The sequence below is a fragment of the Mesoplodon bidens genome, assembly GCF_964165515.1.
Source record: "Mesoplodon bidens genome assembly, chromosome: 4".
Taxonomy (NCBI): Eukaryota; Metazoa; Chordata; class Mammalia; order Artiodactyla; family Ziphiidae; genus Mesoplodon; species Mesoplodon bidens.
In genome coordinates, this window is record NC_138160.1 from 100,890,395 (window position 1) to 100,903,619 (window position 13,225).

The 13,225-nt window shown below is 37.3% G+C and overlaps 1 protein-coding gene across 22 annotated transcripts in view; it reads left to right on the plus strand.

Annotated features, from left to right (window-relative positions):
- The window catches only part of LOC308615713 (zinc finger protein 227-like), a 379,433-nt gene that overhangs the window by 102,914 nt on the left and 263,294 nt on the right, over nt 1-13,225 (plus strand). For 20 of the 22 annotated variants that reach the window (XR_014015542.1, XR_014015543.1, XR_014015544.1 and 17 more), the window contains one exon: nt 7,438-7,481. The exons of 1 other annotated variant lie outside the window; for it this stretch is intronic. The gene's annotated coding sequence lies outside the window, so the exon portion shown is untranslated. Of the gene's footprint in view, nt 1-5,208; nt 6,233-7,437; nt 7,482-13,225 lie in introns of those variants that run through there. One more of the 22 variants, XR_014015559.1, reaches the window with a different exon arrangement.

The following is a 13,225-nucleotide window of genomic DNA, read 5'->3' on the forward strand; positions in this document are numbered from 1 at the left end:
GCAGAAGGGGATACCCATCATGCTTGACTTCCTGGCTTCCTCTTCTCTTTTCTACTCCTGACTTCTGATAAGAAGATGTTGCTTTACTCTTGCTTGTGCTACTTAGAAAGTGGTTTCTTGCTTTTTATGATCTCTAATCGATAAGAATGGACGTTTCAAAGGCACTACAGACTGGTCAGAAGCTTCTCCCTTTTCATTATCCTTTACTTTTCCTTCTCCCTCTTAACCTGTGGAGTGTTAAGAGAATTTAAAGGGAAAAAAGCAGAAGTCCAAAAGATAGGAAGAGATGCATAGAATATCAAGCTTCTTTCTATGTCTGTGCACAAAAAGCTGATTCTAAACATGACTAAGGCTATTTACAGTTTGACTCTTACCTATGATTAAGAATTAGCTTCAGAGTTCTGTATTTTAGCTCAGTTTGATTAGAGGAAATTTTTCTTTTAAAGCCACCTATAAATACCTTCCTTGTGGTGGGCACTCCTGGCTGCCTACCCAACATCATTCCCATTCTTCTTCCTTGCTAACAGACTCTCATTTTGATCCAGTATTGGTGGCCAAGGGCTTTTGGAAAGGCTGGCCCTTCTCAGCACCAGGGGTGAATTTTGATTAGTCCAAGAATCAAATTGAGATAGTGTAGGAGGCTAAGTACTCTTTTTTTCATGAGTTTCATAATTGTAATTCTGAAACTGAGGACAGAGAGTGTTCAGGGACGATGTATTCTAAAGAAAGGTTGTGGATCATCTATGAAGAACTTCAAATGATTGATATTCAAAAGAAATCTGGTGACTGAATCCATTACCCACATCAAGAGTATATAAGAAGAAATAAGGGTACTCTCAGAGAGAAGATTGTATTGGGGATTGTATTCGTCTTCTAGTGCTACCATAACAATGTACCACAGACTGCGTGGCTTAAACAGCAGGAATTTATTTTCTTACGGTTCTGGAGGCTAAAGGTCCAAGATAAAGGTGCCAGCAGGCTTGGTTTTTGGTGATGTCTCTCTTCCTGGCTTGTAGATCGCTGCCTTCTTGCTGTGTTTTCACATGGCCTTTCCTCTCTGTGAATATGGAGAGTTGTCTGGCGCTTCTTCCTCTTCACCAAGCTTATTGGATTCAGGCCTTACCTTTATGACCTCATTTAAGTTTAACTACCTTCCCAGAGGCTCTATCTCCAAATACTATCAAATTGGGGTTATGGCCTCAAATCTTGACTTCTAGGGGGGGACACAATTCAGTCCATAACAGAGAGGGTTATTGAAGCTGTACTTCTGCTCACTTCAAGCTGAATGAGTAGAGGACTTGAGTAAACTACTCACAGAGTGTGGGGTTGTTTTCAGGGGGAGAAATAGAGCTAGGGCAGTCACAGAGGCCTGGGAGCAGCCAAGGGACCAACATAGAGTACAGGGAGTTAGCTCTGTGAGGACCTAATATGGCCCCCATTGATTTGGGAAGTCAGGGACTGCAGGTGAGAGTCTCATTGGAGCTATCCAGTAAAGTGACTGGAAAGGGTTTCAGTGCATATGAGTTGTCTCCTGTTGAATCAATGTATGTATGTATCTGTTTTTGCATTACTCTGGTGACATCATTGACCATTGGTAGTAAGAGACCCACTCGTATTCATAAGTATACCTGATTTCATTCTGGGAAATGTCTTTTAAAAGACAGGCTCTAATACAGAAAACATAAGGGAAAATTCTGATATCCCTGTGTACACAAAAACTTAAAACTCTTCAAGTCAGTATCAATGATGAATCTAAAAAATTACAATATAAGAAAATCAAAAGGTTAATAATGTTAATGAATCTCCCCCCCAACCAAACGTTCAAAAGACAGGCAAAATTGATTCATAAAAGAAATATAAAAATATATTTCAAATATACGTTTATTTTCATATATTTGAAACTTGAGAGTAAGCACTCTTCTATACTGCTGGTAGGAGTACAAATTGGTAAACCCAATTTAGCAATAGTTATCAAAATATTTACCCTTTGATCCAGTATCTACAATAATAGCATTTTGTCTAAACCAAATAATCAGAGATGCATGCAGAGAAATCTGTGGAAAAATATTTATAATTGTATTATTTATATTGATGAAAAATTGAAATGACTGATATTTCCACAAAATACTTTTTTTTGCTGAACTTACTGTGCAGCTATTAACAATAATATTTTAATAAACTGGGAATAGTCTTGTGATATAAGTTTATTAAAAAAATAAAAGGACACACATAGGACACAAAACGCACTACCTATAAAATAAAAAAGTAGTAAACAGGATCTTCATAAAAATTAAAATATTATTGTCATTCTTGTTAAAACAAAAATTGGTAGTAAAATAAAAAAGCAAGCCATAGACTGGGAGAAACCACCACAATACATATGTCTGACAATTGCTACAACTCAGTAGTGAGAAAGAAACCAACCCAATAAACAATGGGCAAAGGACTTGGATACTTCTTAAAAGAAGATATAGGAATGGCCAATACTCACCTTAAAATGGGCTCTACATCAGTAGTCATCACAGAAATGAAAATTATAACCACAGTAAGATACCATAGTATACCCACTGGAATGGCTAAAATTAAAATGACTGATAATACCAAATATTGGCAAAGATAAGGGACTACTGAAACTCTCATACATGGCTAGTAGGAGTGTAAAATTGTACAACTATTTTGGAAAACTGACAGTTACTTATAAAGTTAAATATACACTTCTACTATGATCCAGCAATTCTGTTCCTAAGCATTACTCAAGAGGAACAAAATCATTTGTCTACAAAAAGACCTGTACAAGAATATTCTTAGAAGCTTTATTCATACTAACCAAAAATTGGCACCAAAGCCAATATTCATCAACAGGAAAATGGATAAACAAATTGTGATATATGTCCATAAAATAGAATATCATTTAGCATTAAAAGGAAATAACTACTGATAAAAGCAACACACTGGATGAATCTCGAAAACATTAAGTCGATCAAAAGAAGTCAGACACAAAGAAGACATAAGTATGATTCTATATATGTGAAGTTCAAGGCCTGGCAAAGCAAATCTGTGGTGACAGAAATCAGAATAATGGTTGCCTCTGTGTGGGAAGGACAATAAATTGGAAAGGGTATGAGAAAACTTCTAACAATGATGGAATTGTTATCTTTTTTTTTTTAATTGAAGTATAGTTGATTTACAATGTTTCAGGTGTACAGCAAAGTAATTAAATTATATATATGTGTGTGCGTGTGTGTGTGTGTATAGAAATGCTTTGTCAGGTTCTTTTCCATTATAGGTTATTATAAGATGTTGAATATAGTTCTATATAGTAGATCCTTGTTGTTTATCTATTTCATATATAGTGGAATAGTTCTCTTGATTAAAGTGGAGTTTATATGGGCTTATAAAGTTATCAAAACTTATCGGGCTGTACACTTAAATACAATTCATTGTTTGTAAGTTAAAGCTCAATTAACAAAATTAATTCCAATGGGCAAGAAGTACTCAAATTTTCCTTTAGCTGAGATCCCACAGAAAGAGATCATTCACTAGTTGACTTTGTGGGTGTTTCTCATAGTGGAGATCATCACAGACTGATGATTCTTGTGCCCCAGTGATCATCTAATCCACCTACTTCCTGTTGCACAGACTGTATGTTCACTGTGAATGTTCTCATTGTAGCTGTTGTTTCCCAATGTAAATATTCTTGTTGGAGAGAGGAGCTGATCAGTAGACATGTGCTAGGCTGCTAGGTTTCTAGCCACAGACTGATAAGTGGATATTCTCCTTAATATGTTGGTTAACATCAATGGATCCTTCTTAGGAAAATTACTTTCATTAACCTTTCATCCTGATCCTGCAGTATCCTGGCACAGGTGGGTACCTACAGAAGCCCTACCTGGATGTCCACAGGCCTCTTTTTTAAAAAGTCAATTCTCTCTGCTCAACAGCTTTGTGAAATAGTTGTTTGATTGTGGTGTACACACGCCTTCTCATATCTTTAATCTCTTTTTGAGAGTTTGGCTTGTTATATATCAGAATCAGGTACATCCCAGTTGTGATGCTGATTCTAAATTCAAGCAGAATCCTAAGCAGGTAAGGGGTTGTAGAGTTGGAGAGGGCTGCCTTCCAATTTGAAATGTATCATATTTTTGACAGTAAGTGACTTTTCTAACATAGTGGGTTAAAGGCTTAATGTTTCTGTTGTTCACTGACATCTCACTGTAGTTGGTGCCCACTGCATTCATAGAAATAAAGGGGATGCTGTTAAAGTGATGAGGGTTAATGGAAAGACAGGGACACTGTTTTGATGGGGGGAATGAGAAGAGGGAAAGCAATAACATAAAAAGTACTTCAGAAAGGCAGAGGGGCATTCTTTTCCATTTATTTTCCAACTGTAATTTAAAATAAATTGCCTTGAGAAGAATCAAAAGAGAAGTTAGTTTATTATTGCTTTCAGATAACCTGGTAATTTACCATTAAGTGAACAGAAAATAAGAACAGAATGAACATTAATAAAAGCTAGGTTTGGGAAAAATTGCTTTGTGCAGAAAGAAAATTCTGTAATTTATCCCATGTTCAACTCACCAGATTCATAGCATGATGTAATCCTTGTCCACTACATACCCTTCAGTGTACCTAAACTTGTAAGATACTTTTCTTTGTCCTTTAAGATGAATCATGCAGCTCAAACACTATTTTATTCTTAGAGCTTACCGAGTATTTATAAAAAGAGCACAAAATATTTACAGATATACAATATGTTCTACCTATAGGTATAGGGAAAAAAGAGCATTTAATATTTTAAAGATGCTCTATGAGAGAAATTTTGAATATGACAGACACAATCAGAAATTGCTCTGTGTTGAAAAGACATTTTATGCTTATACAAATTTTATATGTATATAAATTATTTGGATTATAAAAAAGTTCTTTTCAAATTTCATGGAAAATTTGAAAAGCACAGAGTGACTAGTATAAGAAGATAAAAAACACCTCAAATTCAATATCCGGAGATAAGTGCTGCTAACATTTTAGTGCATTTCCGCGTCAATTTTTTCAGTTTAAAAATCTTTCCCATTTAACATTATATGGTGGCATTTTCAAATGTCATAAATATAATTCAAAAACATTATTTTAAATGACTATCTAAGGTCTCGAGATGACATCATCCAGATTGTGACATAGGTTGTTCCTGATTTCACTTCTCCTCACAAGATGAGCAACAAGCAACTATCCACAGACACCACTGTGAAAATCCCAGAACCTGGGAGTGAGGCTGAAGCACCCCCTGGGCCAGAGACCAAAAGGGCCACATTGAAAGGATCAGTGGAGGCTACACTCTGACTGCACTGTCCCTCCCCCAGACCTGCGCAGTGCACTCCCCCCGCCCAAGGTCTACAGCTTCTCCAGTTGGAAAAGAGAGCCCAAGGTGAACATCCAGCTTCTCCAGTGTTGAGAGATGCATCCCAGAGGGCTCACTCTGGTTTCGCCTCAAGAGGATCACCAGAAAAACCTATGGGGTTCTCCTCTTGGGGATCAGAAATAGAGAGAGAAGGGGGGCAGGGCTTACAACAACCAGCACTCAAATCTTGGCTGAACACATTCCTGCTTATAGTCATGCCTGAGCAGAAATCCCAGCCAGTGTCTCTACCCATTTGCAGAGCCGAGTCAGTGGCTCCATCTGGTCAGTTTGTTCAGCTGGCAGTTCTGTCAGATTTGATCCCCAGTCAATGGGCTATAATGGCTGTGGTATATACCCAACAGCGAGATACTGCTGGAGGACCTTCTGACCAGCGAGCCAGGCCAGCGACAATGCCCAACAGCGGAGCACAGCCAGTGGCCTATAGCATCTCTAAGCCCAGTCTGTGGCCCTGTCCAACTTCAGGACACAGCCTGTAGCCTCACCTGATTGCACAGCACAACCTGAGGTCCTGTCTGACCACAGTGTCCTGCCTGTGGGCCCACCTGCATCTGCAGCACCATTTGGTCAGGAAACACAGCCTGGTAACCCACCTGATCAGGAGGGATTGTGGGGCCCAGTTCATAGCCCTGCCCAATCACAGAGCGCAACCAGTGGTACCACCGTACCAGTGAACACAGTAGGCAGCCCGGTCCAACCAGGGATGATTGCGGCGTCCAGCCAGTGGCCCCACCTGACTGCGGAACAAAGTCAGCAGTCCTGCCTGACCAGGGAGCCTACCCAGAGCCCCTCTTAAGCATGGAACTCAGCCAGCAAGCCCACCCAACTAGATACCCATATATATATATATATATATATATATATATATATATATATATATATATAATGTATATACATCTCACACACATAAAATTATTCACAAAGATTAAACATAAAAAGTTCGTGTTTCTGGAAAACAATTTTTAAATTTTAAATTAATTAAAATGTTTTTCTGACTCAGGCAGGAATTTACCATAATAAAATAATCAGAGGTACATACAGAGATTTATATACAAGATTATTACAGAATTATTAGCAATAGTGAGAGTCTGAAAAAATGTAAAATCTGAAAAGAGGAAGAAAGTAAAATAAACTACAATATAGTTAAACTATGGATTAACAGGTAGTCTTTTGTTGTTATTTTTTGTAGGTTTATTGAGATAAAGTTGACATATAACATTGTGTGAATTTAATTTGTAAATTTGATGATTTGAAATACATATATATTGTTAAATGATTACCACAATAAGTTAGTTAACACATCCATCACCGCACATAGTTACAACTTTGTGTGTGTGTGGTGAAAACTTTTAAGATTTTTCTCTTAGCAAATTTATTCTCCATAACTCTTATTTTTCTTTCATTATTTTGTTCTCATCTTTTAAGAAAACTTTGAACTTGTTTCCTACCTCACTAATTTGCTGTTTTTATGGTAGCTAATTATATATTTTTTGCTTTCATGCAGTCTTAAATTTTCCACTAAAATTTTCCATTTATGTACAGTTTTACGTGATTTCAGATATATGTATATTTCTTGTGTTGACTATCTGATCTAGTTTCATGGATGTTCTCTTCAATCTCTTGAATGTTCTCTTGAAACTTGTTGAAAACTCAAAACATTTAAAAAATATGTTTTTTTAAATTCTAATTTTATTATTTATTTATTTTTAACTTTTTATTTTATATCAGTATAGTTGATTAACAGTGTTGTGTTAGTTTCAGGTGTACAGTAAAATGATTCAGTTATACATATACATGTATGTATTCTTTTTCAAATTCTTTTCCCATTTAGGTTGTTACATAATATTGACCAGAGTTCCCCGTGCTATATGGATAAGCAATAAAAAATATGTTATTATACTAAATTAGTAGTTTCTTGAGTTTATTAATCAGGAAATTATTAATTCTGATTCTGCAGAGTCATCTCTCATTTGAACTGCTTCACATAACTTAAGATTTTTTTATTTCTTTATTTATCCTTACAGAAAGAAGTCTACATTTGTTCATAGTGGCAGATGAAGTGAGTTTGGTAAGAAATCCATGTCCAATTCTGTGTACTGCATGCCTAGATGAAAATGAAGATGAAATTTCACATTGTCAATTAATTTTCTAGATCAGAAATCCAGAAGCCAAGGTTCCTGTGTGGTGGTGGGATGCAGGGAGATAAGGCATTGATCAAAGTGATACCGACCAGGGTTCTTGGCTTTCCCCAATCAATAGAAATTGACTCGAGGCCAGACAAGAAATTCAGGCAAGGCTTTATTGGGACCCCTGCGCCGCCTGCAGGAGGGAGCGAAAACAAGTAACAGGTTCCCTTGCTTGCTCCCCAAGGTGGGGCGAGCTCATTGCTTATTTGGGGTGAGAGTAGGGGAGTGTCCAGGGGTCAGGCCAGAGTGGTGGCTTAGGTAGTTTGCCCACCCCTTAGGAGATGTTGAGTGCAGGGAGGCATGAGCAGTACCCTGCTTTTGATCCTGACACCCAGTTGTTTTTGCTCCCGGCTCTTCAGAAACGGCAGTTGGGTTTTTTGTCTTTGTATCTTTTGGTCCAGAATTTGCCCCAACTGTGCGTGGATGCAGGTATTTTTAGTCCCATGCAGTTTCTTTGTATTTTGTGGCTTGAGGAGAGGTGTGTCTGAGTGCAAGCATTACAGCACTGCAGCAAAGGGTCCCAGGTCCCAGGCCTGTCTCAAAAGTACTCAGATGGAGTTGCAGTGGAGAGCCTTTCTCTGTCTAGAAGAGTTTCTCTTCATGTTTAGTTTGGCAACCAGCAGTTAGGAACATGTAGTCACCTATACGCCAGGAGATGGTGTGGCTCAGATGCCTCTCTCAGTTCAGCCCTAAGGCCAGGAAGGTCTTCTGTGGCTTCTGACAAACTCTAGTTATGTTTTTCATCTCAGCTGCTTCCCCTGTCCTTGTAGGAGCAGTAGTATGTTCATTCTAGGGTCTTGTTCACTCACCTCCTGGGCTTCTCAGTCTTCTTTCTCCAGGACATGAGGGAGGATGTGATTCAGCCCTTCTTCCATAGTCCTACCTGTGATGTATCTAGTAGAAATTTTGGTTGAAAGTTTAGAAAGATTTGACATGTAATGACACCCTTCTGTAGTTTTCATTCCTTATGCTTTATTTTCTTATTTTGATGTTCTGTTTCTTTGTGAATTGAGGGGAGGTTAGAAGATGTCATATTCCTTGTTATAATAACACTGAGGGTTAAGTTTCAACATATGAATTTTGGGCGGTCATAAACATTCAGTTTGTTGCAGAATCTATCTGCTCAAACTGGAAAATAATAAAACAATGGGAGCAACAAAAAAAACAATCAATTTTGAGCTATGACAGAATATTTTTAGCTGTTAATTTCCTAAATGTCTAAAATAATGTAAATTCAGAAGTAGTTTGAAAAGAGATAAATATTAATGTCATATTTACCTTAATACATGACTATTATTGATTCAATTAAAATTTTTTGACTTGTGAATTTATTTATATGAAAAATCCTTCAAACTTATCAACAGTAAATAGTGTTTAGTTATATGTTTAACAAATTCACATTATTATAAAGAATACAGTAATGTGAAATTGAGAATGTTTGGTCTTTGTGCATCTAATGATAAATCCATTTTCTTTCCTGATCAATATGCTAGGAGCATTTCTAACTTAAAGTGTTTCCCTTGTTAGAGCCAAGTGGTTTTGGAAAATTTACTGGATTTTTTAATCTGAGAAATATAAATTTCCTCAGTGTTTTAACCAATAAGGCAGCTGTTCTTTAAAAAAGCTACTTCTTGAACATGGGTAAAATGCTTGCCAGAGTTTCTGTGCGTTTGAGTGTGGGTTGTCATTTAACTAAATGCCCAGACCCCTCTCAAGACCATGATGGTTTGTCTGAAAATCAGGGAGAGAGGACATAATATTCTTTGTTAAGCAACAGTTTTCCTTTGTTGGGGCTGAGTACAGCGTGCATCTATTTCCAGAACATTACTCCCTAAACAGATGTTCTATCTTTTCTACTTATTGTTCTGTTTGTTTGTGCATTTTATGAAATGTTATAAAGCTTAAGTAAGTCGGTTGTAGATAAACCAGAAAATAGAGATTACCAAAAAAAAGTGGCCAAAAATTCAGCCACCTAGAAATATCTGCCAATACAGATGTATACATATTCGTACATACTTCTTTTGACCAAAGTGCGATCCTATTAAAAATACTATTTGTAATCTGCTTTAACTCATTAATGTATGCATTCAACTACATTTTGTTTACTTTGTAATAGCATTCATTTATTCATCCAACAAATATTTAATTAGCATGTACTACGTAGTAAATGCCATGTTAGGTACTATAGGACGTTGCTAAAGAAGATAAAGAAGACAACTTCTGCCTGAACCATTTTACACTCAAGGTGGAGGAAATATAATTAGCCCAAGAACCACAACGTAATATCTCAATATTAAAAGCTAGCATATAGGTAGGATGTTTCTTCAAACAAGGGTACATGTACTCCCAGAGGGTTGTGAAGATTTCCCCGGGGGCATTTGGGCCCTCAGATTATTTTAAGACAATTCACTGTTAACTTCTCAACTCTATTTTGTATTTTATTCTTCAGTTGTTCTGCCCTAAAGTGGTGTGATTGCGGTCAAGGTGTGTTCATGGGGCTGTGGCCTCTCATCTTGTGTGCATTTCACAATAGCCTTTTCTTTCACTGTAGAGAAACATAAACCTCTCACCCACTGCAACCTTAAAGTGTTGCTTTGTTTTGGGTGCAGAAACCCTTAGGTTTTCAAGCAAAAGGATGATTTGAAATCTTGGCATTGGTGCTGAGAAAGTAAGTGTAATGGTAATGTTTCCTTAAAAAAGCAACAGTTTTATCTGAGAAAAGTCATTCTAAACAACAAACTGGCCATTCAGGAAAAATATTTTTTTTTACTTCCTAGCATTCCATGGTGGTAACAACTATCCATCACTAGAACCTTATATTTTTATTATGGAGTAGGATAAAATGATCCATGAAAGATGTTTAAGCATAAAAATTATTATGTTAGGATAAAATTCTGTTGGTGACGTTGAATGGACTACATGTCAAAGAAAAAGAGGAGTGATTCAAAACTTCCAACTGTTAAAAAAGTATTTATTAATTCTTCAAATGGATGATCAAATTGCAGTCACATTTATATTCCATTGGGTATATTTTAAAGAATAATACAATCATATATATGGTGTCAATATAATACATAGGGCATTTCATCCCTTATAATTACTTGAATTGTAGTGAAAAATAGATGTCATCTTAAATGTATGTATGAGGCCTGCCCATTTTTTCTAAATTCTCTTAGGGTGTACGTTAAAAAAAAGTATACTGTACTGTAGTACTGTTGTCACATGAATAGCTTCTGAAGGCATCAAGAATGGGGTTGAGCTCTGGATCTACTAATACCTAGTTCTAGGAACTCAAGCAAGTTGCTCAATCTTTCTAAGCCTGTTTCTTCATCAGTAAATAAGTTGGTAGTACTTCCTCATGAAGTTTCCGTGTAATTACATGTTTAACTGGAATGATTTTGTTCTACCGAAGGAAATTCAAAGAGAATCACATAATTGTATTTCTTAAATTCATATAAAAATTAACTCTGGCTAGAAGGCCAATATCAATTTCCTTTTCTTTTAAAAGAAAAGGTTCTCAAAGAAAAGGAATTCAAAGATTCTCTTTGAATCTCCTTTGGTAGAACAAAATTTTTTAAAAAATGTTTTGGGGGGGTTGATGGTATGAAGGGAGGATAATTTTCCTGGGAGTCATATAAGAACCCCAGAAACACAATACAACTCAGAAAACCTGGACATGGGTCTTCAGTATATCAAGTCTGTCACTTGGGTCTTTGAATTTCAAGTCCACAAGAGCATGAGGTATTTCTGCTCTTTTTTGCCAAGAATATGCTCAAGTTTCTTTTGATTTGGTTTTTAAAGTTAAGCCCTTAATGTTTAGATTGCAAGGTATCCGTATGTATCACCTGCCCTAAAGAAAAATGCTACCATACTCAATCCTGTGTTGGAGATGAACATTGGACCCTGCTACTTGCTAAAAGGCCATCCTCATTTTTTTCTTCATCTCAGAAAAGACACACTGGGCTGTTGTTCCTTTTTCATTCAACACTGTCATCTCTTCTTCCTCAAAGAAAATCTAGTTTAATACTCTTCCATGAATCTACATCTCCCCCCGCCCCGCCACCTCAAAGCTTGAAGTTTTCCGCAGGGTTCCAGCTTTAGACACAAAACTGTGGCCATCCCATCTCTAAGGGTATGGGCAGAAAAGCGTTAACATAGCAGGCCTGAGGCTACAGTCCTTAGAAAGGGCTGTTTACAGGGCTGTCTCTTGGCTGGTATTTGGGAACTTGGATTTCTGGAATGTTCCCATTATTCCCTACCTAATAAAAGAGTGGCTCTCTGTGCCCAGTCTGCTTGTGCAAACAGTATGGTTTATGCGGAACACCTGCTTTACTTCTGGGAGCGTGCCACCAGTCTCCCATAAAGCCTTGGGCATGGAGTCTCACGAGCTTCTCTGGTGGACAACACTGCATATGTGTTGTCATAATTTGATGCTAGTGGAATTAAGTCCTGTACGACTCCACTGGGACAGAACTCTTAGAAGATCGTACCTGGTTTCCTTTGGACTTTGTTACATGGGCTTTTTCCCTTTGCTGGTTTTGTTTTGTAACCTTTTGCTTTAATAAGCATTAGTCATGAACACAGCTGTATGCTGAGTCCTGTGAAACTTCCTAGTGAATCTTTGAAGCTGGGTGTGGTCTTGGGGACCCCTACACAGGGAAAAATAGCAAAAATGACCTTTTAATATTTCCTAGAATTTCTATACTAGTAGTAACAGTAAAACCAAGATAAAAATTAGTATTTTAATGACTTATAGAAACTTAAATGAAATGCCAAGGATTGTTAAACTAAAAAAAGAGTCTCCGCAAAGGAGATTATCCTTGGTAATTATGCAAGTTCTAATGGTTAGTTTTTGCAATGTGGTTAGGGAAGTTTTCGCAGAAGAGGGAATCCTTGAGTCTATGTTTCCATCTTTTTAGAGATGACCTGTCTTTTTTATGCAATAATAGTATCCTAAGGCTGTGTCCATGGGATTCCAGTTGAGCTTGAAATACTGCTTTTTCTATAGAGCCTATGTAGATGGAAAGGTAATGCAAGAATGCTTTTTTTTTTAATCCTGTTAATTTTTCTCTTTGATGTCATTGCAGTTATTTGCTGAAAATTTGTGTGTGTGTGTATACATACATATCTATGTGTGCCTCAAAGCTTCAAGAATGGGCACAGTTATAAAAAGCCATTAAATAAATAAATAGAGAACAAAAAATCATAAAGACAATCTGGGGCATTGTTGAATTTGTGTTGTGCTTTGCTAACAAGCATATCAGACTTTTCAAAATAATACCAAACAGGGCTTCCCTGGTGGCGCAGTGGTTGAGAGTCTGCCTGCCGATGCAGGGGACACGGGTTCGTGCCCCGGTCTGGGAAGATCCCACATGCCGCGGAGCAACTAGGCCCGTGAGCCAAAATTACTGAGCCTGCGCATCTGGAGCCTGTGCTCCACAACAAGAGAGGCCGTGATAGTGAGAGGCCCGCGCACCGTGATGAAGAGTGGCCCCCGCTCGCCACAACTAGAGAAAGCCCTCGCACAGAAACGAAGACCCAACACAGCCAAAAATAAATAAATAAATAAAGCAAACTGTCAACAAGTAAAAATAAACACTATTATATAAAAATAATAATAATAATA